This window comes from Papio anubis, chromosome 9 (genome assembly GCF_008728515.1).
Source record: "Papio anubis isolate 15944 chromosome 9, Panubis1.0, whole genome shotgun sequence".
NCBI lineage: Eukaryota > Metazoa > Chordata > Mammalia > Primates > Cercopithecidae > Papio > Papio anubis.
Genome location: NC_044984.1, coordinates 78797537 through 78806947, shown reverse-complemented (window position 1 = coordinate 78806947; position 9411 = coordinate 78797537). Strand labels below are relative to the sequence as shown.

General features: G+C 34.6%; 1 pseudogene; it reads left to right on the top strand.

Moving 5' to 3' along the window:
* Positions 1 to 784: 784 nt before the first annotated feature.
* Positions 785 to 2794, top strand: LOC103875897 (annotated as a pseudogene).
* The last annotated feature ends 6617 nt before the right edge of the window (positions 2795 to 9411 follow it).

Below are 9411 nucleotides of genomic sequence, written 5' to 3'. Positions count from 1 at the left end.
AATTCTCAAAAGAAGATATATAAATGGCCAACCAACAAACATATGAAAAAATGCTCAACATCACTAATGATCAGGGAGATGCAAATCAAAACCACTATGTGATACTGCCTTACTCCTGCAAGAGTGGACATAATAAAAAAAATCAAAAACAGTAGATGTTGCCTTGGGTATGGTGATCAGGGATTAGTAAAGAAGAAGTAAAACTGTCCCTATTTGCTGATGATATGGTCGTTTACTTGAAAACCCTAGTCTCCTCCAGAAACCTCCTAGAACTGATAAAATAATTCAGCAAATTTCCAGATACAAGATTCTACACTGCTGGTGGGATTGTGAACTAGTACAGCCACTATGGAAAACAATGTGGAGATTTTTCAAAGAAATAAAAGTAGAGCTACAGTTTGATCCAGCAATCCCACTACTGGGTATCTACCCAGAGCAAAAGAGGTCATTATTTGAAAAAAGTACTTGCACTTGCATGTTTTTAGAAGCACAATTCACAATTGCAAAATTGTGGAACCAACCCAAATGCCCATCAATCAATGAGTGGATAAATAAACTGTGATATATACATATATATATATATATATATATATATAACATGTGAGATATATATACACACATATATATATCTGTGTCACATATATATGTGATATATATATCACATACGTATGTGCTGGTTATATATGTGATATATATAAGATATATATATCTTGACATCTGTGATATATATACACATATATATCTGTGTGTACATATATATCTGTGATATCTGTGTATATATATACACAGATACGTGTGTGTGTGTGTATGTATATATGTATCTGTGTATATATATAAAACATCCACAAATAATTGGAATGATCTCCAATGAGTGACTGACTAAATGAACTAGTACACCCATACATGGAATAGTACTCAGAAATAGTAAGAAAAACTCTCTATTAATACACACAGTATCCTGGAGGAATCTTTGGATAATTATGCAGAGTAAGGAGAGCCCATTCCAAAAGGGGCAGACTGTATGATTTCAATTATATAACAATCTTGAAATGACAAAATTATAGAAATGGAAAACAGATTCATAGTTGTCAGGTATTAGGAATGGTGAGAGTAGAGTTGAGAGTGTGAGAGGAAAGTGAACGTGGCTACAAATGGCAGCCATTAGAGTTCCTTGTTGTGATGAAAATGTTCTATATCTTCACAGTATCAACATCAATTCAATATCCTGATTGTGATATGGTGCTACAGTTTTGCAGGACATTACCACTGGGGAAAACTAAGGTACATTAAATCTGTCTATATTACTTTTGTAAAATCAAATATATGTGATTCTATAATTAATTAAAAATATAGGAAGAGATACAAGGAAACAAAGTGGAAGTCAGCTTTCAAATGGAGCTTCTCAGTTACATATTCAGTCTAATTTTGAGCTGCCATTTTTTAATCCTAAGAGACCAGAGCTCTTGTTCTCTGAATATCAACCCCTATGTTTCTGTGGGCAAGTCTTGTGTGTACTCCCTGCCATGTCTCCATTCCAAACACGCTTCTACAGTGATAACAAGAAATATATCACAGATGATGTTCTCTTCTCAATCTCTGCTGCCTCTGAAGTAGCTGACCTTAGTAACATCATGAATAAACTGCTGAAGGAAAAATATGAGTTCTACACACATGTGGAGTTGATTTCCTTACTGAGGGCCAGTTTCTGCTAATTTCCTTGGTCAAACACGTGGACCTGGAGATCATCTCATCAGAAGAGATTCTGGAACTAGAGTATGTGGAGAAGTACACTGCCCACCAGCCAAAGCAATGCATATTCTATGATGACCGGAGCAGTTCAATTAAAGGGTCAGAGGAATGTACCTTGACTGGTTCTTATGATAAGACTTCTGGGTTCTGATCTTTGGAAGAGAACTCTGTAATGATGGTTGTGAGACATACAGATGCTGTGAAAAATGTGGCCTGGGTGAAAAAAGACAGTATGTCTTGCTTATTACTGAATTCTTCCATTGATTAGAGTATTGTCTTATTGGAGTAGAATTTAATGAGAAACAGGGAAAGCCCTACACTGCTGCAGAGATCATGCTGGAAATGTAGATTATATAGCTGTTGATAGCTCAGAAACTATATTTTGCAGTGGTTGATGAGATAAAATATTAAATATCTAGTTTACAGTCCCTATAGATAAAGAAGATGAAATGGGGGAATCCACAAATTGAGAAAGAAACAGAAAACAGAGCAATTGGGACTAACAAGGACTCTTTTGCTAACCCTCTCTGGCCACACGGAAGCAATTTCCTTGGTTCTGTGGTCAAATGTTGAAAGAATCTGCAGTGCATCTTGGGACCACACAATTAGAGTGTGGGACGTTGAGTTCAGCAATCTTAACTCAACTTTGTCAGGAAATAAAGTATTGTATTTTCTATTCTATACTTTGTAAATGTTTAGCATCTGGAAGCACAGACACGCATATAAAACTAGGATCCCTAAACTAAAGATAGTTTTTTTGCTGTCGTTTTCCCCAATTTCACATACAGACGGGGTGACATCAGTAAAATGGTCTTCTATTCAGGAACAGCAGCTGATTTCAGTATATTTAGGTGACACTGTCAAGCTGCAGAATACAAGAAGTTTTAAGGCTCCATTCTATGATCTAGCTGCTCATGAAGACAAAATTCTGAGTGTAGACTGGACAAACACAGGGCTACTCCTCAGTGGAAGAGCAGACAATGAATTATATTCCTACTGATATTCACCTATCACTTCCCATGTGGGGCATGAAGGTGAATTATAATTTGATCATAGAGTTTCTTTCTATAAATATTGGTAAAGAATCATGAAATTACATTGATACAGATTCAGAAAGCAGCCTTTTAAAGTTTATATAATAGTTTCACCCTTTATAATAGTTAACATATCACTTTTTTATTTTATAATAGAATAGTTGGTGTTTAGAAAATATAAAATGTGGCCTGCATTTACTACCCTATACAAACTCTTGAAAATAAACTGAGTTTTTATTTCTTTTTAAAGGTATTAATTTGAATTAAGATTTTCTTTTGAAGTTCCATAAAAGGGTACATTACAAATACAAAATAAAAAACATAAACCTTAATTTTTAAGAAAGTGTGAGTGGTAAAGTTGTAGTACCTGTCTCCAGATCCCACATTCTTAACATTGCACTATATAGCTGTTTGCAGTGTTTTGTCCTGGCTGTTTTCAACAGTTTTTTTTTTTTTAACATTAAATTTTGTTTTGCTTTGTTTTTTTATTATCTGATACTATACTGATATTGTCTAGCATTTGTTTTTTCTTGACAGCACTGTAGCTATCTGCAATGTTTTGTCCTGGCTGTTTTCAACAGTTTTTTTTTTTTTTTTTTTTTTTTTAACATAGTATTTTGTTTTGCTTTTTTAAATTATTATTATCTGATACTATGCTGATATTGTCTAGCATTTTTTTTTTTTCTGGATGTCCCTTGAAGTTAATTCCAGTACAAGACAACTATACAAAACTTCAGGATTTAATGTGTACGTGCTCTGGGAATGTTGTGGACAAAAGGGTTTCGTTCCAAAGAGTTTATGGATTTTAAATGGGGAAAAGATAAGGAAGTAGCTCCTATGTGAGCCCACGTGAGACTGTTTATGATGGCTCCCTTTCTTCAGACTCATTCATGCCAATGCTACTTCCAAAAGGGAAAATACTCTGGAAGATTGCTTGGTCTTCTAACTCAATTTATCAAAAATATTCTTAGCATTAAAAAAAAAAAAAACACCCATGATAAACATTACTAGTTTCATTTGAAAAGAATGGAAAGGTAGAAAGAAACTTATGGATTCTTTCCTTTCCCAAATCAAGAGAATTGGTTGGATAAAATGTCCTTTATTTTGTGAATTTTGTAATGTTCCTATCCAAGTTGGCAGGAAAGAGCAGATGGCCTTTTTCTTCTTCATTGATTTTACTGGGCAGGAGAAAATCCCAAATTACCAAAGATATGAGGGGAAAGTTTGAGAAAAATTAGAGTCAGAAAATGCAAAACCAAGATGTACTAGGTTTATCCAGAGAAACAGAACCAATAGAATGTGTGTTCATATAGAAATATATTTATTCATTCTAAATAATTGGCTCACCCCAATTCTAGAGGCAGGCAAGTCCAAAATCTACAAAGTGGCCAGCAGACAAAGACACAGGAAAGAGCTGAGGTTGCAGTTTAGGTCTGAAGACAGTTTATTGCAGAAATCAGCAAGAGCAGATAAAGTTTGATGACAGTCTGCTGGAAAATTTCCTCTTGCTGGAGTTTGGGGTGGTGATAGAATAGGATTTATCAAGCCTTTTTTTCTATTAAGCTTTCAGCTAATTAGATGAAACCAACTCACATTATGTAAAGTAATCTGCTTTACTCAAAGTCCAATAATTTAAATGTAAATCCCATCCAAAAGCACCTCACATAAATATCGAGAATAAAGTTGGACCAAATATCTGTGTAATGTGACTCCAGCCAATTTGACACATAAAATTAAGCATCACAGGGATAAATTACTTTAAGTTAGAGAAAAGAGCTAAATAATGAGAACACATAGGCACGTAGAGGGAAAAACACACCCTGGAGTCTATCAGGGTGGGAGGTGGGAGAAGGGAGAGGATCAGAAAAAATAACTAATGGATACAGGTTTAATACCTGGTGATGAAATAATCTGTATAACAAACCCCCACATTTACCTATGTAACAAGCTTGCACATCCTGCTCATGCACCCCTGAACTTAAAAGCTAAAAAGAAAAGAGAGAAAAGACATAAATACTGAAAAGGAAAACTGCAGAAAATTCTACTCTACTTAGAATAGTAAATTCTTAGACTGAAGGATTAAGATGAAAAGGGATTGCTAGGAATGCACAATGTCCTGTTTGTAGAAGATGCACAGAAAGATGCTTTATAGTTCTAGGGTTTAATTTTAAGCAGCAACATTATTAGCAAATCTATAAAGCTCTTATTGTGAACCAAACACTCACCTAGATATTTTATACATATTAACTGACTGAATAATTATAATAAATTGGGAAGCAGAATTTATTATCCCATTGTTACAGATGAACTATCTGTAGCATGGAGAAGTTACATAAATTGCCCAAGGTCATAAACTTAATATATCTCAGACCTGGATTTGAACCTAGGACACCTCATGTTGGAGCCTGTGTTCTTAACCACTATCTTCTAATACCTTTGATTGTTGTAGCTGAGATTTTTTCACTTGACTTTGAATTCACTGCTGTAATATTGACAGTACTAGCACAGCATGCCCTAGTTTGCTGGAGGAGAACTTGGGGTGTAAAGTCAGAATCACCATGCCTGATCCTGTTTTCCAATTTGCCAAATCAGGACAATTACTACTTGGAGTTATTAGGAATTAAAGATAAAGTAACCATCACAGTGCTTTGTACTCAATAGAATACAACAGTTTATTTCCTGTCTCTTCTTCCTGCCTTCCTTCCTGGTAACAATTTATTCCGCCTGCCTAATGTCTCTATAGATGTTTTAAGTGTTCTGAGAAAGGTGTGCATGCTATGTAAGTTAGAATTTCAAATCAAAGGGCTAGAGAACATTATGACCAGGGAATACCTGACATAGGAGTCATACATTGTTGAATGAATATGACTTAGGTTAAGACAGAATTAAAAACATGAATGGTTTAAGTGGAAAAAACAAACTCAGTTTCTCCCATTATACTCTCACAGCATGCTTCTGACACCACATGTGTGGGGATTTTTTCCACCAGCAAGCAAGCAATTAATTTTGTAGCAGAGACCAGCCAGGTGTCTTCTACTCCAATTCAATTCTGAGACTCTCTAACCTGAGATAGCATCACATCCCACAGATTGAGGACTCAGAGCCACAAGACAGCCCACATGTCAGACACTAGTCACAAATCCAGGCTTCCAGAACTTCAGACCAACTGGCTCAGCTTCAAGTTTGGTTTCCACAACCTCTTCGTCAGGTTCCGTTAATTTGCTATAGTAGCTCACAAAAAGGGAAGCAAAGAAATACGTAGGGTGAGATCTGGAAGGATCTTGAGCGCAGGAGCTTCAGTTTCCATGGAGTTGGGGTGTGCCCTGCCGACACGTGAATGAATTCCTCTTCACCTTCCTGTAAGCCTCTGTCAGTTCAGCTATCCAGAAGGTCACCGTAGCCCCTCCTCTTGGCCCTTTTCTTGAGACTTCATTGTATAGGCATGATTGAAGCATGGACAACCATGTAGAAATGTGATTGGACAAAAAGGGTGTGATCTAATACTAGTAGACTGAGTGGGAAAACCCAGCAAGATCTGCCTGTTCAGATTCTTCTTGGTATCTCTGTACAACATTCTTTCCTTCTGAGTATGGAGCAGAACCCCTTCTGAAATTAGTCTATGACTTACAATCAGGCAAGGTGGGTCAGAGAATATCTTGATGGCCAGCTCCAAGACATAAAGGCAAGGGAAGAATATATTTTAAGCTTCTATGGACAGCCTTGGCTAGAAAAAGGAGCAGGTGAAAGGAGGGCAGGAGAAGGTCAGAGAGATTCTATTTTGTGAGTCTTGTTTCTAAGGCCTAAAGTACCCCAACATTATAACCAGAGACTTTCACCTTTATCGCTAAGAGTCTGTTCCAAAGTTGCTTCAGGAATCAAAGACAAAAGATACTTTAACAAAAGATATCATTTTAGTCACTTAGTAAATAACAAGGACTATGGGGGTTATGAGATGGAAACCATGGAAGAAAATCAATACACACATATATATATTTCATATGGTGTAAGATGAAGAAAAACATTATTTCTTTTTTAACTTGCAGAATCCTTACCTCTTCCTTAAAGTAAGGAATAATGTGATATTATAGGCTTTTGTTTATGGTTAAGTTAACATAAAATTTGCTTTGTAAATACAGCAAAGGATTTAACCCAAAAGGTTAAACCTAATTATGTCAATATATTTTACATTCCAGAGATTGACCCTAATTATGTCATATTTATTTTACATTTCAAAGAATTTTTAAAATTTTATTACACTTAGGCATATATATAAGCTTACATATACATACACTATGTTTAGATAGATATGTAGGTAGGTACATAGATAGATAATTATCTTTAGATTAGTACCCAACAGTGGGATTTTTATTCCTTATCTGTTTGAAAGCAGGTTCTAAAAAAAAAAAAAAAAAAATTGGCAAGACTGGAGCCATTTTCACCTAAAAATGCTTCTCAATTTTTTTCTTGACTGTGATTTTTTCTTCTAAATCTAAAGCCAAGCTGATAATTTATTTTTAATAAGAATGCTATTTATTTCAACTAGATTTTTCATAGTACTTAGCGTAACTGTATATAATCACGGATTTATAAATTTTTCATTTCTTTTTTTCTAGATGGATTTTTATCTTTGATTATATTAATAAGATAAAAACTGAAATCTAAGATAACATCAATGAAATTATCCTATTTAAAACAAATTACTTTTCTTTACTATGTTATTTGGAAGCAGCCTTTCCTTCTGTTTGATTTAATTTGAACTTGATTTATCGATAAATTTCCTTAAAATTTCTGACATACGGATACACAATCTCTTATTTCCATCAATGAGTTAGGATCATCACAGTAGATTTCTGGAAAATAGTTATGTATATATGCCTAAATTACCCTATTGTCTACAATTTCTCTTACTGGCTTTTAATTCTTTATGCCTTTAACCCCTGTATATGTCTATCACGGTTAATGCAGACATTCCACAACAATTTATTTTTCTTCTCAGGTAAAAGGAGATTTTTGTTTGGTTTGGATTATTGTTGTTGTTGTTACAAGGAACAAAAACTTGCTCAAATAAGCTCAAGCTAGTGTTTTTTTAATATGCCACTCTGGTCCCACAGACACCCATAGACAGATCAAGATATATCCAGGCCTCCCATAGAGTGCAAGTGGGAATTTGAAAGCCATTAGGATGGACATTTCTATTTATCATGGACTGGAAGTTCTTTCCATCATTAGATGTCCGTTCTTTTCTGTGTGCCTGAATCATTTTGTTTTTTTAATTTACTGCTGAATCTGAAAAGTTAACAGACTTAGTTTCATGGCTTCCAAATTCTAAATTTCTAAATGGTAAATCGAATTGCCCTAACTCATATTTTCATTAGAGCTTCAAAAGTCATAGGAAATGATGCAACCTACATCTTCTCCATACTTAACATTAAAAGAGTTATGTCCTATATATTTTAAATATACATCATTTGTATTTGTTCCTCTCTTGTCATGATTATGGGTGTTTCTCTATTTTAGAACCCCCTTGCCTCTAGCTCAACTTTTATGGTGCCTTCTACCTGATGCCATTGCCTACAACTTTTAACTGATTTCATTGCATTTTCCAGGACACCATGAGTGTGCTTTTCCTAACTGTTGGGAATGAGGACTATCTGCCTGTAGGATATTGATGAGAATAATGGAGAATAGTAAGGAAGAATGAAAAATCATGGACTGTGGAATCAGGTAGACCAGATTTGTAATCTTGGCTCTTTCAATGAGTTATTTGTCACTATGAAATTCGCTTAACTTCTAAAAAGCTCTAAGTTCTTAATCTGAAAAATGTGTGGATTTTTGCAGTTAAAATAGAACGTAAAATAGAATTATTCAAGAATAGGACAAGAAACCTGATAAAATGGAATGTTTTTTCATGAATACATGAATACCTGAGAACCCAGAAACTAGTCTGATTCTCGATGTAATAACTAAGAATTATGCTATGTCAGCACACTCCGAATAGTTTCAAAATGTGTCCTTCAGTAATTTTATAGTTGATATTTCACATAATTATTATTTTACAACCCATTCTTCTCACAGTATTATTTGGACATGCAAATGAGACCTAATTACTAAATAGGACAAAATTATTATAGATATTTATATTAAAATACTATATTTAAGGGTGCTGGAATGCTACTGGGGCTAACTTCTGTATCTGCTTACCATTTTCTAAAAAAGTACTTTGAACCTACAATGAAAATACAGCTGCATTCCGGGTTTTTCCAGTGTGGATATGTTTTGTGCTATTTGTAGCATCTGAGCAGTAATACGTTTGTGGTTAGAGAAAATTCTAGTGGCTGTCACCAGTGGGAAAGGTGGTATAGAGGAAATTAACTTGAAGCAAGGAAATAATAACAGCCTGAAACATGGATTTTCATTGTTATTTAGACAGTAATGTTCCCAGTCAATAATAGCATTTAAGGTGCCATTTATTTGAGATTTGGTTTCAACAAAGTTCCCAATTGCAGATGTTATTAATTTCCCTCAGAAGCCACAGACTACCACATATTGCATAATGTTTGATTTATCTCTTTCAGAATATCGCACAAAATTTTATTTTCACTGGGGAAAAAGCAAAATAGAAAAACCA